This window comes from Mustela lutreola, chromosome X (assembly GCF_030435805.1).
Source record: "Mustela lutreola isolate mMusLut2 chromosome X, mMusLut2.pri, whole genome shotgun sequence".
Lineage (NCBI taxonomy): Eukaryota > Metazoa > Chordata > Mammalia > Carnivora > Mustelidae > Mustela > Mustela lutreola.
In genome coordinates this window covers 97663010-97674981 of record NC_081308.1, presented here as the reverse complement: position 1 = coordinate 97674981, position 11972 = coordinate 97663010, and the positions used below count along the sequence as shown (strand labels likewise).

The following is an 11972-nucleotide window of genomic DNA, read 5'->3' as shown; positions in this document are numbered from 1 at the left end:
GGAGGTACCTGGATTAAAGGTGTTCAGGTGGCAAAGAGGGTCTGAATCTCAGGAGTGATGGGGCGGTCTGAGGATCCTCTGGGTTGCAAAAGAATAGGATGTGCTGAGGTGCTGAGCTGTTCCCAGGCATAGGAGTTGCAAAGCTGGCAAGGGCAGTGGGTCTTGGTGCTGGTTTTCAGCTATAAACTGTGAGCTGCCATCTGGTCATGCAACCACAATCCTGGGATGGGCCAGCAAGCATGGCGACACTCTTCCCTGAGGAACAGTGTGGGTCTGTGCCTTGGGCATCCCTGAAATTTGGAGTTTTGAAACTCAGTCATGCACCTGAGGTAAAAAGGCTTCCACAAGGGCAGGGTGAACATAGGGTTCAGACACAAACCAGGGAAACAAGTAGGGTGATTGATTGCTTTTCTGTAAGGACACACTGAAGAGTAGAGTGTTCAGTCTTTCACTCAGAGGCTAGAGAGCAGAGCACAGCCATTTTCATCCTGCCCATCAGTGCTGAAAGCCTTTCAAGGAGCAAAATAGCACCACCTAGTGAAGGACAGAGCGGCATACACCAAGCCCAACCTTCCTGCCCCTAAGAAGCATTTCTATTCAAGTCTGCCAGAGAATCAGTGCATCAGGCCCTTTCCCCAGAAGACCAGCACAAACAATTCACTTGCACCAAGTCTGCTGATCATAGAGTGCTACAGAGCTTCAGCTCTAGGGGAAATAGAATCTAGCTTCCTTTTTACTTTTATTCTTTATTTTATATTTTTATTATTTTTTTCATTTATTTTCTTATATTTCCCCATTCCTTTTTAAAACTTTTTAATTATTTTTTAAAATTTATGTATATATATACTTTTCATATATGTTTTTAAAATTTTTGCCTAATTTCATTTCATTTTATTGTGTTTTATTTTATTTTAATTTCTCTGGGCTCTAGAATCTTTCAACAATCAGACCAAACTACACCCAGCATCTAGGAGGTTTTTTTTTTTTTCCTTTGTTTTTCACATTGTTTGGGGGGGGGGGTTGTTTGTTTTTATTTTTGTTGTTCTTCTTTCTCTTTCTTCTTTTCTTTTCTGGACAAAATGACAAGACAGAGGAATTTATCCTGAAAGAAATAACACAATGTAGAACTCACAGTCAGTGATTTAATCAATAGAGACATAAGTAAGACATCTGCACTAGAGTTTAAAACAACACTTAGGGGTGCCTGGTGGCTCAGTGAGTTAAGCCACTACCTTTGGCTCAGGTCATGATCTCAGGATCCTGGCATCGAGTCCCGCATCAAGCTCTCTGCTCAGCAGGGAGCATGCTTCCCTCTCTCTCTCTGCCTGCCTCTCAGTCTACTTGTGATCTCTCTCTGTCAAATAAATAAATAAAATCTTTAAAAAAAAAAACACTTAACGGATACTAGCTGGGTTTGAGAAAAGCATAAAAGACACTAAAGAATCCCTTACTGCAGAGATAAAAGAACTAAAATCTAGTCAGGTCAAAATTAAAAATGCTATTACCAAGATGCAAACACAAATGGAGGCCATAAAAAAGAGGGTGGACAAAGCAGAGGAGTGAATCAGTGATATAGAAGATAAATTTATGAAAAATAAGCAGAAAAGAAGAGGGAAAGAAAGGTAATTGACCATGAAGATAGACTTAGAGAACTCAGCAACTTATTAAAACATTCATATCTTTGGAGTCCCAGAAGATGCAGAGAGAGATAAAGGGGCAGAAGGTTTATTTGAACAAATTATAGTTGAAAACTTCCCTAATCTGGGGAAGGATACAGACATCAAAAATCCAAGAAGCACAGAGAACTCCCATTAAATTCAACAAAAGCTGGCCATCACCAAGGTGTATATTAATCAAATTCACAAAAGACACAGACGAGGAAAGAATCCTGAAAGCAACAAGGAAAAATGGGGTCTTTAACACACAAGGGAAAACAGATCAGGTTTACAGTGAATCTGTAAACAGAAACTTACAGGCCAGAAAAGAGTGGAAGAAAATATTCAAGGTGTTGAATGGGAATAATATACAACCAAGAATTATTTATCTAACCAGACTGCCATTCAAAATAGAAGCAGAGATAAGGAGTTTTCCAGACAAACAAAATAAAAGGAGATCATGACCATTAACTAGCCTTGCAAAAAATTATGAAGAGGATTATTTGAGTGGAAAAAAAAAAGACCAAAGCAACAAAAACTAGAAAAGTCCAGAGAACATCACCAGAAACACCAATTTGAACATGTAACACAATAGCATAAAATTCCTAGCTCTCAATAATAATCCTGAAGGTAAATGGACTAAATGCACCAATCAAAACACACAGTATATCAGAATGGATTTAAAAAAAAAATAAGATCCATCATATGCTGCCTACAAGACACTCATTTTAGCTTTAAGGACACCGGCAGATTGAAAATGAGCAGGTGGAGAACCATCTACCATGCTAATGGATGTCAAAAGAAAGCCAGAGTAACTGTACTTATATCAGACAAACTAGATTTTTAAAACAAAGACTGTAATAAGAGATGAAGAAGGGCATTATATCATAATTAAGGGGTCCATTCATCAAGAAGTTCTTATAATTGTAAATATGTATGCCCCCAAATTGGGAGCACACAAATATATAAATCAATTAATGAAAAACTTAAAGAAACTCATTGATAATAATACAATAACAGTGGGGGACTTAGAAAACACCGAACTTAGAAAAATAGATTATCTAAGCAGAAATCAACAAGGAAACAATGGCTTTGAATGACACACTGGACCAGATCAACTGAACAGATATATTCAGAACATTTCATTCTAAAGTCTCAGAATATACATTCTTCTCAAGTGCACATGAAGCATTCTCCAGAATAGATCACATACTGGGTCATAAATCTGTCCTCCACAAGCACAAAAAGATCAAGATTGTACCATGCATATTTTCAGACTGTGCTATGAAACTGGAAGTCAACCACAAGAAAAAAATTGAAAATATCTCAAATTCCTGGAGGTTAAAGAACATCCCACTAAAGAATGAATGGGTTATCCAAGAAATTAAAGAATTTTAAAAATACATGGAGACAAATGAAAATGAATGCAAAACTTTTGTGATGCAGCAAAGGTGGTCCTAAGAAGGAAGAACATTGCAGTACAGACCTACCTCAAGAAGCAAGAAAAATTTCAAATACACAATCTAATATTATACTTAAAGGAGCTCTAAAAGGAATAGTAAATAAAGCCTAAAGCCAGGAAAAGGGAAATAATTAAGATTAGAACAGAAATAAATAATATGGAAACAAACAAACACCCAGTAGAATGAATTAACGAAACTAGGAGCTGATTTTTCAAAAGAGTTAATAAAATTGACAAACCCCTAGCCAGACTTTTTGATAAGAGATCACAACAAATACCACAGAAATACAATTATAAGAAAATATTATAGAAAACTATATGCCAACAAATTGGACAATCTGGAAGAAATGCATATATTCCTAAAACATACAAACTACAAAACTGAAACAGGAAGAAACAAAAAATTTGAACAGACCAATAACCAACAAAGAAACTTCATCAGTCATCAAAAATTTCCCAACAAACAAAAATCCAGAGCCAGATGGCTTCCCAGAGGAATTCTACCAGACATTTAAGAAGGGTTAATACTTATTCTTCTCAAACTCTTCCCAAAAATAGAAATGGAAGGAAAACATCCAGACTCATTCTATGAAGCCAGCATGACCCTGATTCCAAAACCAGACAGACCCCACTTAGAAGGAGATTACAGACCAATGTCCCTGATGAACAGGGATGTAAAAATTCTCAAAAAAATACTAGCAAATTGAATTCAACAGTACATTAAAAGAATCATTCACCACAATCAAGTGGGAATTATTCTTGGATTGCAGGAGTGGTTCAATATTCACAAATCAATCAACATAATACACTGTATTAATAAAAGACAGGATAAGAATTATATGGTCCTCTCAATAGTGGTGGGAAAAGCATTTGACAAAATAGGACATCCATTCTTGATAAAAACCCTCAACAAAACAGAGATAGAGGGAACATACCTCTACATCATAAAGGCCATATATGGAAAAACCCAAGCTAATATCATCCTCAATGGGGAAAAACTTAGAGCTTTTCTTCTACAGTCAGGAATACAACAGGGATGTCCATTTACACTATTATTATTTAACATAGTACTAGAAGTCCTAGCCTCAACAATCAGGTAACAAAAAGAAATAAAATGCATCCAAATTGGCAAAGAAGAATTCAAACTTTCATTATTTGTAGACAACATGATACTCAAAGTAGAAAATACAAAAGGCTCCACAAAAAAATTGCTAGAACTCACATGTGAATTTAGCAAAGTCTTGGGATATAAAATCAATGTGCATTTCTATACACTAATAATGAAGCAGCATAAAAAGAAATCAAAGAAATGATCCCATTTGCAATTGCACCAAAAACGATAAGATACCTAGGAACAAATATAACTACAGAAATAACAGATATATACTCTGAAAACTATACAGCATTGATGAAAGAAATTGAAGAAGACACAAAGAATATTCCATGGTCATGGATTGGAAGAACAAATATTGTTAAAATGTCTATGCTACCCAATGCAATCTACAAATTTAATGCAATCCCCATCAAAATACCACCAGTATTTTTCAAAAAGCTGGAACAAACAATCCTAAAATTTGTATGGAATCACACACAAAAAAAACCTGAATAGCCAAAGCAATTCTGAAAAAGAAAAACAAAATTGGAGGCATCAGTGATTCTGGATTTCAAGCTATATTACAGAGCTATAATTATCAACACAGTATGGTACTGGAGAAAAACAGACACATAGATCAATGGAACCGAATAGATAACCCAGAAATGGAGCCACAACTGTATGGTCAACAAATCTTCAACAAAGCAAGAAAAAATATATAATGGAAAAAAAGACAGTCTCTTCAACAAATGGTGTTGAGAAAACTGGACACCGACATCCAGAAGAATGAAACTGGACCACTTTCTTATACCATACACAAAAATAAAATAAAGATGGATGAAAGACCTAAATTTGAGACAGGAAACCATCAAAATCCTATGGGAGAACACAGGCAGTAACTTCTCTGATATACTATACTTATCTGATATATTAGATATACTAGATACATCGCCACCAGCAAGGAAAACAAAAACAAAAATGAATTGTCAGGACTTCATCAAGGTAAAAGGCTTTTGAACAGCAAAGGAAATGACCAACAAAACTAAAAGGCAGTCTACAGAATGGGAGAAGATATTTGTAAATGACATAGGTGATAAAGGGTTAGTATCCAAAATCTACAAAGAACTTATTAAACTCAACACCCAAAAAACAAATAACCCAGTTAAGAAATGGGCAGAAGACATAAATAGATGTTTTTCCACAGAAGACATCCAGATGGTTAACGGACACATGAAAAGGTAATCAACATCCCTCATCATCAGGGAAATATAAATCAAAACCACAATGAGATACCATCTCACACCTCTCAGGATGGTTACTATCCAAAAAAACAAGAAATAATAAATGTTGGCAAGGATATGAAGAAAGGGTATTCCTCTTGCTCTGTTGGTAGGAATGCAAACTGGTGCAGGCACTCTGGAGAACAGTATGGAGGTTCTTCAAAATGTTAAATATAAAAATATCCTACAACCCAGCAATTGCACTACTAGGTATTTAACCAAAGGATACAAAAATACAGATTTGAACGGATACATGCACCCTGATGTTTATGTTTATAGCAGCATTATTAATAACAGGCAAACTATAGAGAGCCTAACTGTTCATTGATTGATGAATGGATAAAGAAAAAGTGGTATACACACACACACACACACACACACACACACACACACACACAATGGAACATTACTCAGTCATAAAAAAAGTGAAATAAGTCAATCAGAGAAAGACAAATACCAGTTGAACTCACTCATATGTAGAATTTAGGAAAGAAAACAGTTGAACATATGGGAAGGGAGAAAAGAAAAAAAGGAGAGAGGGAAACAAGCCATAGGAGACTCTTGACAATAGAAAACAAACTGGGTTGACAGAGGGAAGAGGGTGGGGATGGACTAGATGAGTGATGGCTATTAAGGAAGACACTTGTTATGAAGAGCACTGGGTGTTACATGTAAGTGAAGAATCACTATATTCTACTTTAGAAATCAATATTGCACTGTAGGTTAACTACCTAAAATTTAAATTAAAAAAAAAAAAGACATGTTGTTTACGTAGAAATCCCTAAGGAATATATATGAAATGATCGCGTGAGTTGAAAATCTTAAGGAAATTAAAATATAGCTACCAGACGCTGGACATTGGGGAGGGTATGTGCTATGGTGAGTGCTGTGAAGTGTGTAAACCTGGCGATTCACAGACCTGTACCCCTGGGGATAAAAATACATTATATGTTTATTTAAAAAATAAATAAATAAATTTTAAAAATACAGCTACTAGAACTCATAATTTAATTTAGCAAGACCACAGGATACAAGGCAATATACCCTCTATCAAACTTAAGGATTTTTGTTCTTTGAAAGACAAAATTAAGAAAATAAAATGTCAAGCCATGGATTTGGAGAAAATGTTTGCAGACTTATCTCTGACAAAGACTTGTAAATGGAATATATAAAGAAAATATTTTTATTGAAGTATAATTAACATACAGTGTTATATTATCTTCAGATGTACAATTTAATAAGTCAACAATTCAGTGTTCACCAAGAAAAGTATATTCTTGATCTTCTTTATCTATTTCACCCATCTTTCCGCCTATGTCCCCTCTGGCAACCACCAGCTTGTTATGCGGACTTAGGAGTCTGTTTTTTTGTTTGTCTCTTTGTTTTAAGAGAAATAAACTGAAAGGAATCTATTCAAAGCTGCCCTCTCCCCGCCTCAAGCCAAGCTTACAGACAAAACTCACAGGTGTCTGCACTTAGCCCTAACTCTGTTTTTCTAGGTCACAGTGTCCTCCATCTCAGAAAGTGGACCCCAACTACAAAACATATTCTTGCGGACCCCAACTACAAAACATTATTTTCTAGCCTGACCACCTTCTTTTCTAGCCTGACCAGACAGAGCCCCTGGAAAAACTTGCCACCTCCTGCTCTATCTCACCAAGGGTTGACCCCTTCCATACCCCCTCCCTGCATGCACATAGCTGCAACACTCTCATATCCTTCAAAGCCCCTTTAAAGGCCCAGCCTGACAGAAACTCAGGGCCAACATCTCTCTTGATGTCTGACCCCTCTCCTCCCTTGGAGAGTGAATAAACTCTATTCTGTTTGTTGTTCTATTCTTCATGCAATTCTTTGCTGCCCAAGTCACCAGCCACCCTATCATAAACTAATTAAAAATTGGCAAACTATTTTAATAGATACTTCAGCCAAGAAGATACATGAAAAGCTAATGGATACATACAGACACCACCACTAGGCCTCCAGGAAATATAAATTAACAGCATAATATTAAATTATTACACACACATTAGAATGGCTAAAATTTAAGACTGGTGAAACTTAGCATTGACAAAGATGAAGGAAATACTAGTGAGATTGAAAAATGATAAAATCTCATTGGATGGATAAAACTTTGGTAGTTCTTTGTGAAGTTAAATGTACATTTACTATATAATTCAGCAATCCCATTCCTAGGTATTTACCCAAGAGAAATAAATACATAAATCCACAAAAGATTTACATGTGAATTAAGACTGCATTATTCACAGCTGCATTATTCATAATATCCAAACATTTGAAATAACCTCCATGTCCATCAACTGGTGAATAGATTTTTAAAAATAGAATAAATCTGTGCTATTGACATCTACTTGACAATAACAAGGAATGAACCACTAATACATAGGATAATATGAAGTGAATCTTAAAAACATTCTGAGTTAAAAGCACATATCCGTTTGGAAGGAATAGTATAGGAGGCAAAAGTATAATATCAGAAATTATACAGGTTTATTACTTGTTACCTGAGGCTGTGACTTTGGGGATGAGACAAAGAGGAATGATGTTACTTACGGTATGATGATAATATTCTATATTTTGATTAGAGTCATTGGTTATTATATGGTTGTATACAACTGTATCTCTAAAAATATTGTAATTTATTTTATAATTTGTTTTATGTAGGTTATGCCTCCATAAAGATGAGTGAAAAAAGCAGTCAAGAAGATGAAAACATAATAATGAAGAGATAAAAATTATTAGTGACTTGATACAGTAAATAAGCAAAGACAATATAATTTGTTCCTTAAAGAAGAAAACAAAAATGATTAAATATAAATGATATTCAAAACTACAATCAAAGAAAGCTTTTCCTTGGATAAAAAGATATGAATCTAAATACTTAAATGACTCATTTAAGTGATAACTGAGTTGCCTACACTATCATATCTTTTCTTTTTTTTTAAGATTATTTATTTATTTATTTATTTGACAGAGAGAGATCACAAGTAGGCAGAGAGACAGGCAGAGGGAGAAGGGAAAGCAGGCTCCCCGCTGAGCAGAGGTCTGATGCGGGGCTCAATCCCAGTACCCTGAGATCATGACCTGAGCCAAAGGCAGCGGCTTAACCCACTGAGCCACCCAGGTGCCCCTACACTAGGATATCTTAATAAAGCTACTAAAACTATCATTCAATTTTAAAGGCTATAGAAAAATAGTTTCATCACTAAGTATTCAGATAACATTTCATTCATTCATGCATCTTTTCAAATAAATCTAGTAGAAGACTAGCCTTATCCAATCAAAATATGGCTGGGGATACTTAGGCAAAAAAAGCTAATAGTGACTACTGAATATTTTCAATTATAAAACTAAGAATATAAAGTGGAAAAAAGCATGGAAGATTAACATGTATGTGTTCTGTGTTCTGATAGGTAGAAATAACATCTAAAAATGGGAAGAGAAAAGAGAGATAAATGAAAATAGATAAATCTCATGAATTGTTCCATAAGTAATACATGGGAGTAAAAGGATCTTATTTATTTATTAGATTTATTTATTTATTTTAAAGAGAGAGAGTGGGAACAAAGGCAGAGGGAAAGAATCTTCAAGCAGACTCTACACTGAGTGGAGCCCAACATGGGGATTGATCTCACAACTCATGAGATCATGACCTGAGCCAAAACCAAGAGCTGGATGCTTACCCACCTGAGTCACCCATGCTCCTCTCAAAGGGTCTTATTTAAAGTTGATTTTAAAATGGCAGAATCCAAATTTTAAAAGGGTATACCCTTTATATTATAGAACTTGTTCGATTAAACATAACCATGAGAAAAATACATATATATAGTAAATAGTGTAAATTATGTATATATATATATATATACACATATATATATATATGTATATATATTCCTAAATAGCAAAAGAGAACAAGGAAAACAGGCCACATAGAGAAGAGATCTAGAAAATAAAAAATAATATGTACTAAAACAACATAAATGGTAGGAAATAATTGATATCAAAATTATTTTAGGGGCGCCTGGGTGGCTCAGTGGGTTAAGCCTCCGCCTTTGGCTCAGGTCATGATCCCAGGGTCTTGGGATCGAGTCCCGCAATGGGCTCTCTGCTCGGCAGGGAGCCTGCTTCCTCCTCTCTCCCTCTCTCTCTGCCTACTTGTGATCTCTCTCTGTCAAATAAATAAATAAAATCTTTAAAAAAATTATTTTATTTATATAATTGGTAAAAGGACAACTCCTAATTTTAAAAAGAGCATTTGAGATTGGCTCATAAGATAAAACTGACATTTGACTAACTAAAAGACATATCTAAATCAAAATAATTTAGAAAAGGAAAAATTATAAACAAACATATACAACAGAAATGCAGGATATAAGTAGGTGTTACCATCCTGATATAAAAAAATGAATGCAGCCCAAAATACATTAAATTAGAAAAGGGGTACTTTATAATGCTAAAGGCCACATTCACAATGAAAATATAACAAAAATATTTATGTGTTAAATAATGTTGGAAATACCTCAAAAAGCAAAAATTCCCGGAAAGACAAGAGGTACATGGTGAAACAGTACTACTAGTACTAGAATTCTTCAACACGTAACTCAATGAGGTTAAGTTCAAACAGCTAAGAATATAAAAGATTTAAAACAACATAATAACTGTATGTTAAATTTATACACTAATAATAGTAAATATTCTCCTGAAATTTCCATAGTACATCTTCAAAACTAGCCAGATATCAAGTCACAAAGTAAACTCAATACATTTCATAAAAAGAACTAAAACCAACATTCTCTTGTCATAATAAAACAAAATGTAAAGTCCCTTCAACCTGGACTTTTATTTTCCTCCTGAGCTTGAGTCATATTTTCCTGCTTCTTTGTATGTTTTATAATTTTTTATCCAGTCAGACATTGTACATTTTATCTTATTGGATGCTATATATTTATAGTCTAATGAATATTCTTAAGCTTTTTTCTCAGATGCAGTTAAGTTAGTTGGCATCATTTTGATCCTTTTTCATCTTGCCTTTAAGGTTTAAAAAGCAGAGTAAGAACAGCATCTAGGGATAATTTTTCCCACTTCAGAGTCAAAACCCTTCTGAGCACTCTACTCAAGGCTTTGTGAATTATGAAGTTTCTGGCTCTGGCTTTTGGGAACAGAACCTATTTCTGACTCTGTGACCCCCAGAGATTATTGTTTCTAATTTTCTTTCTGTTATTTCTTCCAAAGCCTCAGGTAGTTCCCTCACATACCTGTGATTATCAATATTCTACCAGAGGGAGAGTTCATGCAGATCTCTGGAACTTTAATCTTAATCTTTTTATAGCTCTTTCTTCTCCAACAATCTGTCCTGAGAATCCAGCTGCCTCACGCTCCCTGATTCTCAGTTCCATCTTATCAATACAAGGAAACTGTTGGGCTATAGATGAATTCTTCTGCCAATGTGCTGTGGCCTCAAAACTCTCTCTAGGAACTAAGCTAGAGCAATCATAACTAGAGCAATCATAAGGCTCCCTGTGCTCATTTACTCTCTCTCAGTGTCACTACCTTCCATTCCCTGAAGTCCAATACCTTGAATACCATCATTTCATGTATTTCATTGATTTTTAAAACCATTTCAGGTGGGGGAGGGGCAAATCCACTGTCATGAAAGTACTTTTAAAATAATTTTAATTTATAAAATGTGACTGTTTTATATATTCAAATATTAAAATGAATTTTAAAAAGATTAGAGGAAAAAAGCCAAGATTTAAAATTAAATGCACATAGAGATAATGAGAACAACTATACAAAATGATAACCACAGGAGCTTCTAAATGTGATCATATATGGTATATTTCACAAAAACAAGGTTTGCCAGCTAAATATTTATTAAGTGCAGGGAAAAAGATAACTAGGCTTTTTAACTGTGACACAGACTTGTCACATCCTTTGTGCAGGCTGAAGACGCTAGATGACCCTGAAGCAGAAATGGGGATTAAGTAGAAAGAAGCAACATTTTTACCTGTTTAGATGATATGGCCCAGGTGAACTTGATAAGAGATTTAAAAGGGAAAAACATGTTGGTGAAAAAAGCAGACTGGTGGGATTTCATCAACCTGTTAAAGAGGATACTTACCATAGATGCTGAGAATCACTAGGATTGACACCCTAAACCACCCTGCTGACACCATGACACACTTACTTGAATTTTCCCATAATACACAAATGAAATATTTTCAGATCATGGAGGTTTGCAAACATTGGGTGAATATATCGGACACTGTGAAAAAGGTGCAAAACCACCTTCATCATGCCTATTGTCCCCAGCATATCCACCAACTAGACCATGACCCTCAACAACCACGTGAGCACTGTCCACTGCCAGGCTCCTACCTCAACCAGTGCCACTATTTCTTAAACCAGGCCTGAAGTCTCCTAAATTACCAATCTACTCTACCAGTCCTCAGAGACATCCAGGG

At 35.2% G+C, this 11972-nt stretch overlaps 1 pseudogene; it reads left to right on the top strand.

Moving 5' to 3' along the window:
* The first annotated feature begins 239 nt into the window (after window positions 1–239).
* Window positions 240–11972, top strand: part of LOC131821033 (glyceraldehyde-3-phosphate dehydrogenase-like) — a 103517-nt pseudogene continuing 91784 nt past the window's right edge.